This window comes from Saccopteryx leptura, chromosome 2 (genome assembly GCF_036850995.1).
Source record: "Saccopteryx leptura isolate mSacLep1 chromosome 2, mSacLep1_pri_phased_curated, whole genome shotgun sequence".
NCBI classification, from domain to species: domain Eukaryota; kingdom Metazoa; phylum Chordata; class Mammalia; order Chiroptera; family Emballonuridae; genus Saccopteryx; species Saccopteryx leptura.
In genome coordinates this window covers 215,091,069-215,102,666 of record NC_089504.1, presented here as the reverse complement: position 1 = coordinate 215,102,666, position 11,598 = coordinate 215,091,069, and the positions used below count along the sequence as shown (strand labels likewise).

Below are 11,598 nucleotides of genomic sequence, written 5' to 3'. Positions count from 1 at the left end.
ATTGCAGCGGTTCTCAACCTGTGGGTCGCGACCCTGGCGGGGTCGCCTAAAGCCATTGAAAAATACATAATGCATATCAGGTATTTACATTCCGAATCATAACTGTAGCAAAATTACAGTTATGAAGTAGCCACCAAAATTATTTTTTGGTTTGGGGTCACCGCAACATGAGGAACTGTATTGCAGGGTCACGGCATTAGAAAGGTTGAGAACCACTGGTTTATTGTATGCCTGTAAAAAGGCTTTCAAATACATTTACTACTGTCAAAACCAACCAATCCAACAACCACCTCAACTCTGATAATTTGGACTTGCTTCTGATGTCACTGAGAGCGTTACACAGAAACGGGGGAGCCCTTCTGGAGTAAGGGGACCACTCGAACTGCACACCCAGGTCTCTCGGGAAGGTGGACCAGCCGGAATGCATTTGAACTTCCTGTTCAGAGCGTGCCCTGCCCGAGAACTCCGGTTCCCCAGCACCCCCACCCTGTTCCCCAGCACCCCCACCCTACCGCCCGGTCACCCTCTTTTTGCCCTGGTGCCCCTCTCCCCGCCCCCAGCTCTGGCGGCACTTCAAACCCTCCCGACCACAGGCAGAATTTAGGTCAGCATGGCCTGCACGCGCACGCCCTGCGTCGCGGCGTCGCCCCCCCCCCCGGCGTGCGCGCGGCCGGGATGGGAGGGCGGAGCCGGCGCCGAGGGCGGAGGCGGAGGCAGTTTTGGCTGCCCGGTCGGGCCGCGCACGGGGGCGCGCTCGGGGCCGCGCCAGGCCACGGCCCGCGCGCCGCAGCCCCGGGCGGCCGAGCGGTGCGATCCCTTGCACGGCGCGCGGAGCGGATCGGCCAGCAGCTAAGGTGAGGCGGAGGCGGACGCGGGTCCGACACCACGGGCGGACACACACCGCCGGAGCTGCGTTTATGTAAGCGCAGCTGGGCAGGTGGGGAGGCTAGGCAGGGAGTGTAGCTGCCGACGGGGTGTCCTGGAGGTCTGCTGGCAGGATTGCCCGGGGAGGGAGGCTGCACCTCAGGATGAGGCTGCGCGCGGGACGGTCAGTGTCTCCTCCTTGGGGCGCCGTGTCTGCGCCGCGAGAGAGGAGGCTGCGCTCCGGGGTGGAGGGGGTAACTGCGCATCGGGACGAGGCTGCGCCTCCGGAGTGAAGGGGAGACTGTGCCTCGGGATGCGGCTGCGTCCGAGGGGTGGGGGGCTGAATTCCTGGATGGGGCTTCGCCCGGAGATAAAGCTGCGTCCCCGGGAAGGGGAGACTGCGCCGGGGACAGCCCCGTCCCCACCCTGGGAGTGCCGCGTCTGCTCCGATTTTCTGTCACAGGAAGGCAAGGCTCCGCGCTGGATGAGGCTGCGTCCGGGGTGAGCGGAGGCTGCGTCCCCGGGATAAGGCTGCGCCCTAGGATGAGGCTGTGCTCCTAGGATGAGGATGCGCCCCCAGGATGAGGTTGCGCCGCGATTGGCCCCGCGTCCGTTCCGGAGGGTGCAGTGTCCGAGCGGGATGCTCTACGCCGTCGGGAGGGGAGAGGGAGCCCCCGGGGAGGGGATGCTGCGTCCAGGGTAAGGCTGCGCGCTCCGGAGGGCGCCGTGTCCGCGCGGGATGCTCTACACCACGGGCGGCCCGTGGCGGCCCTGGGCGGGGGAAGTTAGTGCTAGTGCCGGATGTCTGGAGCGATCCGGAAAAATCTGGGGCGATTAGGGGCCCGAGGTGACTTTTGACGTGTTCACATCTGCAGTAGGAAAATTACCGGGTTGTGGATGGGTCCTAGGGAAGGTGTCAAATTGGACTGTGGACGCTAAAACGTGTTGCGAGTCCCGATTTACATGCCCGAGAACAAAATGTGTTCCAGCCCAGATTTATCTGTGAGAGACCCACACCGTTTTTGTGGGGTTCGCAGCTAGTATTTTTAGCCAACCCGTTTTGGTTTTACTTATGATAGAGGCATTTTTCTCCTACTAACACAAATGGTTAGCGTTCCATTCTCGAGGTATAACAAAAAGTGGCTTGATATCAAACTTGCTTCTTGACAGTGCTCTAATTATTAAGATGAGCTGGTCGATCCATCGTTAAGTTTTGGGAATAGAAATATTTAATCATTTTTGTTTCTTCTTAACTTTACCCATATATATTATACCGTTGAGAGGTGCTATCCAGAGCTGCATTTTCCAAAACGCTGTTTTCCAGGAACACAGAACAGTTCCTGGGCAATGTCTTTAGTTACTATCTTTTCTTTGAGGCTGAGGCTACTTTTCCCTCTGCTTGCTGAGGGTTTCCCAAAGGGGAAAAGGAGAAGGTAAAAAACGACAAAGGTTGGGTAAACCTGCTCTGTCCTGGATAAGAGAATTAACTGACCCTCTCTGTGCAGGGTTCTTTCAGAGAGCAGGATTATTTTCTCATGAGCGCCCACAATAGAGGCCTTCCTGGTAGTTGCTGAGACTCACTGAGCTGGGTGCTCCATTCTGCCCAGAGGTGGAGGCCAGGGACTCACACCAGCTTTGAAAAGAATGCATTTTCTCTGAGTGGTGTCTGTTAGATGTCTGAGGGTTCCTGAGACTGAATACATTCACTACATCTTCAACAAATTTGAAGATACAGCCGGAAGGGAAGAGAGGAGGCCTTTCTGCAGGGGCCAGTGGGTAAAAGAAAGCTGGTCCAGCTCTGAGAAATTCATGACACATGTGTCCCGAGGTGTGATATGCTCAGGAAGTCAGTACTAGGAGTGAAGAGAGAATTAGCTAATGACATCATCGACAAAAACTTCTGGGCTCATAGGGTAATTCACTCGTTTGTGAATATTTACGTCGTAATGGTGGTTCAACTGCTTTTTGATTTTTGGAATAAGAAAATTCTTTTGTCTTTGAGTGACTAAAGCACACTTAATTTATTTGGGAAATATTATCCATGGCCTGCTGTGTGCTAGGCCCTCCGTGTTTTTGGCGAGGGAACACAGTAATAAACAAGATAGAGATTTTTTTAAAAAGCTCAAAAACTGGCAATTTGTCTTATTAATCATTTTATAGCATTATATTTTTAATTATTTATTTATTTTGTGTGTGTGTGAGAGAGAGAGAGACGACTGACAGACAGGAAGGGAGAGAAATAAGAAGCATCAATTCTTCGTTGTGGTACCTTGGTTGTTCATTAATTGCTTTCTCGTATGTGCCTTGACTGAGGGGCTTCTGCCGAGACAGGGACCCCTTGCTCAAACCAGCGACCTCGGGCTCCAAGCCAGCGACCTTTGGGCTCAAGCCAGCTACCATGGGGTCATGTCTGTGATCCCATTCTATGATCCCATGCTCTAGCCAGATACCCTGTGCCCAAGCTGGGGACCCTGCACTCAAACCGGATGAGCCAGCACTTAAGCCAGTGACCTCGGGGTTTCAAACATGGGTCCTCAGTGTCCCAGGCTGACACTCAATCCACTGCACCACCACCTGGTCATGATAGCATTACATTTTAATTTTAATTATAAAATTTTAAATGTGTAGCATTAATATTTTTTGTAGATTTAAAAATATAAACACACATATGGTACATTCTAAAGGTACAAAAAGATAAGAAAACCTCTTTCCACTCCATACCCAGTCACTCAGTTTCCTCCAACTACCGTGTTACATACTCTTCCTGCAGTAGTCAGCTTAATATATACAGTCATTTGTGTGTTTTAATGGCAGTTTTAGTGTTTGCTACAACAAACAGTGCTGCGGTGAACATTTTTACACATGGGTGCAAGTGAAACCTGCTAATCGTTTTTTATTATTAATCATCAAAATTCCTCAGCTACAAGTCTCATTAAGAGCTGGGTTTTATTCCCTTGAATGTTGTGACAGGCGATGTTAGTACTTAGCACCCAGACATATTATTTGAATAGGTAGGAGATAGCTAGAAAGTACACTGTAGAGCTTAATAGGTGAACTGATGCACTTATAGCCTATTAAAAACTTGAAGACAAATTATTGGTCTTAGTATGAAGCTGAAAAGCTTAGAGAGGTCCAATTTTATTAGAAAACTTCATGGGTTTTTTGTTGTTGTTTTGTTGTTAGTTTTCTAAAATGTGAATTTCCAGATCTATAATTTGGTGATAGAAACGGTAGTGTTAAAAAAAAAACACCTTTAAAAAGCATATTCATAATATATGAGGTAGGAAAAGCTAATAGTGAAAATTTCATTTACAAATTGTACATTAGAATCATTAAGATTTCCTTACTCCTTGAGTGACCTCTCTCTGTAATGTTCATTTCACAGGGAGCACGGAGAGGGTAAGTGCCTAACCAGCAGAGGTCTTCATGGGGCCTTATTGCAGAGCTTACTGTTGGGCTCTGACCATTAGTATCATCACCTCTGTGTGTGATCAGATTAGTATGCTGGCTGCTCTTCTCTACTGTATGTGTGTAAGGTGTTCCAGGAGTGTACAAAGAAAACCAACTTTGGTTTTAGGTTTCCCAAGTCCTTGTGAGGGATCTAAGATGAAGACCTGCAGGGAGGGAGGAAAGAGCTCAGAGGCACCTGGTGTTTTTATTGGTGATGCAGTGAAGCCCTGTTTGCCTCCAAGTGGATTTTGTTCCACTTGCAGGGTCACCCCACAGGCAGTTACCAAGTGCCAGATATTATTCTGGGTGCTGGAGATGTGGGAGCTAGCACAACAAGGTTAGTTCCTGTCCTCAAGGGGTTCACATTTGGGGGAGGATGGGACATTAAGCCCCATCTAAAGTTCTAAGTGCCAGGCTGAGCAGTGGGGGGGACGGGTCTGAGAGGAAACTCAAAGAATGGAGAAAGCCTCATTCAGGCGACAGGAACTTTGGAGTCAAAACTTTGGGCCCAAGGTATTGTCCTGTGCCTGTGCGGGTGAAAGCAGGGAGGTTGGTGGCAGGAAGTGACACTGGGGGGCCGGGGCAGAGGCTGACGGAGAATTTAGTTCATCTCAGTGTGATGGGAAACCTTAGGAGGACTGCCTTTCTCCTTCCTTCCCGCCTTCCTTCCTTCATTATTTCCTTCCCAGTTGACTTTAGGGAGTTTTGAATGAAGGAATGACATGATCTGATTTATCTTTAAAAAGAATTGCTCTTACAGCCCTGGCCAGTTGGCTCAGTGGTAGAGCGTCGGCCTGGCGTGCGGGAGTCCCGGGTTCGATTTCCGGCCAGGGCACACAGGAGAGGCACCCCCATCTGCTTCTCCACCCCTCCCCCTTCTCCTTCCTTTCTGTCTCTCTCTTCTCCTCCCGCAGCCAAGGCTCCACTGGAGCAAAATTTGCCCGGGCGCTGAGGATGGCTCTGTGGCCTCTGCCTCAGGCGCTAGAATGGCTCTGATTGCGGCAGAGCGACGCCCCAAGATGGGCAGAGCATCACCCCCTGGTGGTCGTGCCGGATGGATCCCGGTCGGGCGCATGCGGGAGTCTGTCTGCCTCCCCGTTTCCAGCTTTGGAAAAACACACACACAAAAAAAAAAAGAAAGAAAAAGAAAAAAAAAATTGCTCTGGTGGTTATATCCTAACGTTTGTTAGGAGTTTGTGACATGCCAGGCTACTTAAGCACTTTAGCTATATTAATTAATGTAATTCTCATGTAGTCTAAAAGGTAGACATTATTGTTCATCTTCTATGGGTAAAAAACTAGGCACAGAGAGGCCACAGGTAAGTAGAAAAGGCAGGACTGCCCTAAGCACCTGTCCCTGGGGCTCTTCCCACCTCCCAGCCACAGGCAGAAGAGCAATAGCAGGGGCATTGGGAACCACAACAACGCAGGGCTCAGACCAAGGCCGAGGTGGCCAGATCTTGCTGTGTCTCAGCATGTGTAAGTTGCAGCATTACTGTTTGTACTATTAGCAGGAAAGTGTTGCCAATTAGACTGACACATGCTTTCTTATCACTTAGTTTTTACTTACACTCACTGGAAGTACAGTCTAAAGCTGTGATGGCGAACCTCTGACACGTGTGTCAGCACTGACACGTGTAGCCATTTTCGATGACATGTGGCCACATACCAGAGAAGTATGGGGCCACATGCCGAGAAGGACGTTTCATCCTTGGCTCCTGCACGGCCAGGTGCAGGAGCCGAGGATAACACATTTGCTGTAGTGTAGATACTATGTGCCGGAGGTCTGTAGGCCAAAACAACAGAACTCCAGCACAGAGCGTCTAGTTCTGGGACTTCCGGTTAGGCCGTTAGGGGATCTTGAACCTCACTTCCAGCCGGCGGAGCAGGGAGCAGCAGAATGCTGGGGGGATGCATCTCTGGGGGCCCTGTGATCTCCATTACCAGCAACCACATAACTACAGCAAGCATCATCCAATCTACTGTTCTGGGCTGTGGTGGATTTCTAATTGACCATCATTACTGAGATAAGTGATGGGGAGGCTGGGAGAGGCAAGGGCCTGTACTATGGGTGCCGTTTCCCGCCATTAGAAATAGTGGCAGCCATATTAATTTACATAAGATGCAACTTGCAGAATTTCAAAACAGCATCTGGGCTCAGGTGTTTATCTACTTGAGGTCAAAGCTTGAGAATCTGGAAAGGTGCCACTTGGAGATTCAAGAAGAGTGCCACTACGAACAGGAATTTTGGAGTGCCTGTAACCGATTACCAGACACTTTTAGCACCCTGAAAAATATAGCAATGGCTTTACTCACAATTTTTCCCTCTATGTACTTTTGTGAGACCTTATTCTCAGTGTTAAATAATATCAAAACCAACAAAAGAAACAGATTGACAGATGAAGTGAGTAGCGCTTGCTTGGGCTTGAAGTGTACAAAATACCAACCTGAATTGAAGATTTAGCCAATGAAATTCAGCAACAAAAAAGTCACTAATAGGCAAGTTAGTTAAAGAATCCCCCCATCTCACTTAGTTCACGGCATCCCACACAAGTTAAATAATATCAAGACCAACAAAAGAAACTGACTGACAGATGAACAAAGAAGTCACTAAGCAGGTAAATGAAATAATTAGTTTTTGGTTTTTTTTCTTTCTTTCTTTTTTGCTTGTCTTACTATTTTTTTATTTTAATGGGGTGACATTGTTAAATCAGGGTACATATATTCAGAGAAAACATCTCTAGGTTATTTTGACATTTGAGTATGCTGCATTCCCATCACCCAAACTCCAATTGTCTTCCGTCACCTAAGTGGTTTCCTTTGTGCCCCTCCCCCCCAACCCATAACTCCCACACTCTTGTCCATGTCTCTGAGTCTCATTTTTATGTCCCACCTATGTATAGAATCATATAGTTCTTAGGTTTTTTGATTTACATATTTTGCTCAGTATAATGTTATCAAGGTCCATCCATGTTATTGTAAATGATCCGATGTCATCATTTCTTATGGCTGAGTAGTATTCTATAGTATATATGTACCAAAGCTTTTTAATCCACTCGTCCTCTGATGGACACTTGGGCTGTTTCCAGATCTTCGCTATTGTGAACAATGCTGCCATAAACTTGGGGGTGCATTTTCTTTTCAAACAGTGCTATGGTGTTCTTGGGGTATATTCCTAAAAGTGGTATAGCTGGGTCAAAAGGCAGTTCGATTTTTAATTTCTTGAGGAATCTCCATACTGTTTCCCACAGTGGCTGGACCAGTCTGCATTCCCACCAGCAGTGCAGGAGGATTCCCTTTTCTCCACATCCTGACCAGCACTTATTCTGTGTTCTTTTGTTGATGAGCGCCATTCTGACTGGTATGAGGTGATATCTCATTGTGGTTTTAATTTGCATTTCTCTAATGATTAGTGATGTTGAGCATTTTTTCATATGACTATTGGCCATCTGTAGGTCCTCTTTGGAGAAGTGTCTATTCATTTCTTTCGCCCATTTTTTGATTGGATTGTTTGTCTTCCTGGTATTGAGTTTTACAAGTTCTTTATAAATTTTAGTTATTAACCCTTTATCAGACGTATTGTCAAATATATTCTCCCATTGTGTAGTTTGTCTTTTTATTCTGTTCTTATTGTCTTTGGCTGTGCAGAAGCTTTTTAGTTTGATATAGTCCCATTTGTTTATCCTGTCTTTTATTTCACTTGCCCATGGAGAGAAATCGGTGAATATATCGCTGCGAGAGATGTCAGAGAGCTTACTGCCTATGTTTTCTTCTAAGATGCTTATGGTTTTACAGCTTACATTTAAATCTTTTATACATTTTGAGTTTATTTTTGTGAATGGTGTAAGTTGGTGGTCTAGTTTCATTTTTTTGCAGGTAGCTGTCCAATTTTTCCAACACCATTTGTTGAAGAGGCTGTCTTTACTCCAATGTATGCTCTTACCTCCTTTGTCAAATATCAGTTGTTCATAAAATTGTAGGTTTATTTCTGGGTTCTCAGTTCTGTTCCATTGATCTATATGCCTGTTCTTATGCCAGTACCAGGCTGTTTTGAGTACAGTGGCCTTATAGTATAACTTGATATCTGGAAGTGTGATACCTCCCACTTTATTCTTCCTTTTCAAGATTGCTGAAGCTATTCGTGTTCTCTTTTGGTTCCATATAAACTTTTGGAATATGCGTTCTATATCTTTGAAGTAAGTCATTGGTATTTTAATTGGTATTGCATTGAATTTATAAATTGCTTTGGGTAATATAGACATTTTAATGATGTTTATTCTTCCTAACCATGAGCACGGTATATGCTTCCACTTATTTGTATCTTCCCTGATTTCTTTTATCAATGTTTTATAATTTTCTGAGTAAAAGTCTTTAATCTCCCTGGTTAAATTTATTCCTAGGTACTTTATTTTTTGGTTGCAATGTTAAAGGGGATTGCTTTCTTAATTTCTCTTTTTTTTTTTTTTTGTATTTTTCTGAAGCTGGAAACGGGGAGAGGGAGAGACAGTCAGACAGACTCCCGCATGCGCCCGACTGGGATCCACCCGGCACGCCCACCAGGGGCGATGCTCTGCCTACCAGGGGGCGATGCTCTGCCCCTCCGGGGCGTCGCTCTGCCGCGACCAGAGCCACTCTAGCGCCTGGGGCAGAGGCCAAGGAGCCATCCCCAGCGCCCGGGCCATCTTTGCTCCAATGGAGCCTTGGCTGCGGGAGGGGAAGAGAGAGACAGAGAGGAAGGAGGGGGTGGGGTGGAGAAGCAAATGGGCTCTTCTCCTATGTGCCCTGGCTGGGAATCGAACACGGGTCCCCCGCACGCCAGGCTGACGCTCTACCACTGAGCCAACCAGCCAGGGCTTTAATTTCTCTTTCTGAAAGTTCATTGTTAGTGTATAAGAATGCCTCTGATTTGAGTATTAATTTTATATCCTGCCACCTTGCTGAATTCATTTATCAGGTCTAGTAGTTTTTTGACTGCGACTTTAGGATTTTCTATATACAATATCATATCATCTGCAAATAATGATAGTTTTACTTCTTCTTTTCCAATTTGGATGCCTTTTATTTCTTTTTCTTGTCTGATTGCTGTGGCTAGGACTTCCAGAACTATGTTGAATAAGAGTGGTGAAAGGGGGCACCCCTGCCTTGTTCCTGATCTTAAGGGGATTGCTTTTAATTTTTGCCCATTGAGTATGATGTTGGCTGTGGGTTTATCATAGATGGCCTTTATCATGTTGAGGTATGTTCCGTGTATTCCCACTTTGCTGAGAGTTTTGATCATGAATGGGTGCTGGATTTTATCAAATGCTTTTTCTGCATCTATTGAAATTATCATGTGGTTTTTCTCCTTCCTTTTGTTTATGTGATGAATCACATTGATTGATTTGTGAATATTGTACCAGCCTTGCCTCCCAAGAATAAATCCCACTTGATCATGGTGTATGATTTTTTTCATATATTGCTGGATCCGGTTTGCTAATATTTTGTTGAGGATTTTAGCATCTAAATTTAACAGGGATATTGGCCTATAATTTTCTTTCTTTGTGTTGTCTTTGCCTGGTTTTGGAATCAGAATTATACTCGCCTCATAAAAGGAGCTTGGAAGTCTTCCTTCCTCTTGAATTTTTTGAAATAGCTTGAGAAGGATAGGAGTTAGTTCTTCTTTGAATATTTGGTAGAATTCACTTGTGAAGCCATCAGGCCCAGGACTTTTTTGGGGGGGGAGTTTTTTGATAACTGTTTCAATCTCATTTGTTGTAATTGGTCTGTTTAGGTTTTCTGATTCTTCCATATTAATTTTTGGAGGATTATATGTTTCAAGGAATTTGTCCATTTCATCTAGGTTGTCTAGTTGTTTGGCATACAGTTCTTCATAGTATTTTCTTACAATATTTTTATTTCTGTTCTGTCAGTTGTTATTTCTCCACTCTCATTTCTAATTTTATTTATTTGAGTCCTCTCTCTTTTTTTCTTGGTGAGTCTGGTTAAAGGTTCATTGATCTTGTTTACCTTTTCAAAGAACCAGCTCCTGGTTTCATTGATCCTCTGTATTGTTTTTTTAGCCTCTATGTCATTTATTTCTGCTCTGATCTTTATTATTTCCTTCCTTCTACTAGCTCTGGGCTTTACTTGCTGTTCTTTTTCTAGTTCTTTTAGATGCAGGGTTAAGTTGTTTATTTGAACTTTTTCTAGCTTCTTAAGGTATGCCTGTAATGTTATGAACTTCCCTCTCAGGACTGCTTTTGCTGTGTCCCATAAATTTTGAGTTGATGTATGCTTGTTATCGTTCGTTTCTAGGAATTTTTTACTTCCTTCTTTGATCTCATTGTTAACCCATTCGTTATTTAATAACATGCTATTTAGTTTCCAAGTGTTTGAGTATTTTTCAGTTTTTCTTTTGTGGTCGATTTCTAGTTTCATGCCTTTGTGATCAGAGAAAGTGCTTGATATGATTTCAATCTTCTTAAGTTTGTTGAGACCGCTTTTGTGTCCTAACCATGTGGTCTATCCTAGAGAATGTACCATGAGCACTTGAAAAGAATGTATAAATATATTCTGCTGCCTTAGGGTGAAAGGTTCTGAAGATATCTATTGAGTTGATCTAGTATGTCCTTTAAGTCTGTTGTTTCTTTGTTAATTTTTTTTCTTGCGGATCTATCTAGTGATGTTAGTGGGGTATTGAAATCTCCTACTATTATAGTATTGCTGTTGATCTCGCCCTTTAAATCCATCAAAGTCTGCTTTATATATTTAGTTGCTCTTATATTAGTTGTGTAGATATTTATAATGGTTATATCTTCCTGTTGGATTGCTCCCTTTATCATTATATAGTGACCTTCTTTATCTCTTACTATAGTCTTTGTTTTAAAGTCCATTTTGTCTGATATAAGTATTGCTACCCCAGGTTTTTTTTCATTTCCATTTGCATGAAATATTTTTTCCATCCTTTTATCTCCAGTGTGCATCTTTTGTTTTAAGGTGTGTCTCTTGTACACAGCATATGTATGGGTTCTGTTTTCTTATCCACGCAGTTACCCTTTGTCTTTTGATTGGATCATTTAATCCATTTACATTTAAGGTTATTATTGATATGTAATTGTTTATTGCCATTTTATTCTTTAAAACTGTATTCTTCTTTTGCTATATTCTTTTTCTCCTTTGATCTGTTTACAACAGGCCCTTTAGCATTTCTTGCAGCCTTGGTTTGGTTGTAGTGAATTCCTTGGGGTTTTTTTTGTCTGAAAAGCTTTTTATTTTTCCTTCAATTTTAAACAATAGCCTTGCTGG

The 11,598-nt window shown here is 44.6% G+C and overlaps 1 protein-coding gene across 3 annotated transcripts in view; it reads left to right on the top strand.

Moving 5' to 3' along the window:
• The first annotated feature begins 706 nt into the window (after nt 1-706).
• ADARB1 (adenosine deaminase RNA specific B1) overlaps nt 707-11,598 on the top strand; it is a 129,481-nt gene continuing 118,589 nt past the window's right edge. For all 3 annotated transcript variants that reach the window (XM_066370017.1, XM_066370018.1, XM_066370016.1), the window contains exon 1: nt 707-854. The gene's annotated coding sequence lies outside the window, so the exon portion shown is untranslated. The remainder of the gene's footprint in view (nt 855-11,598) is intronic.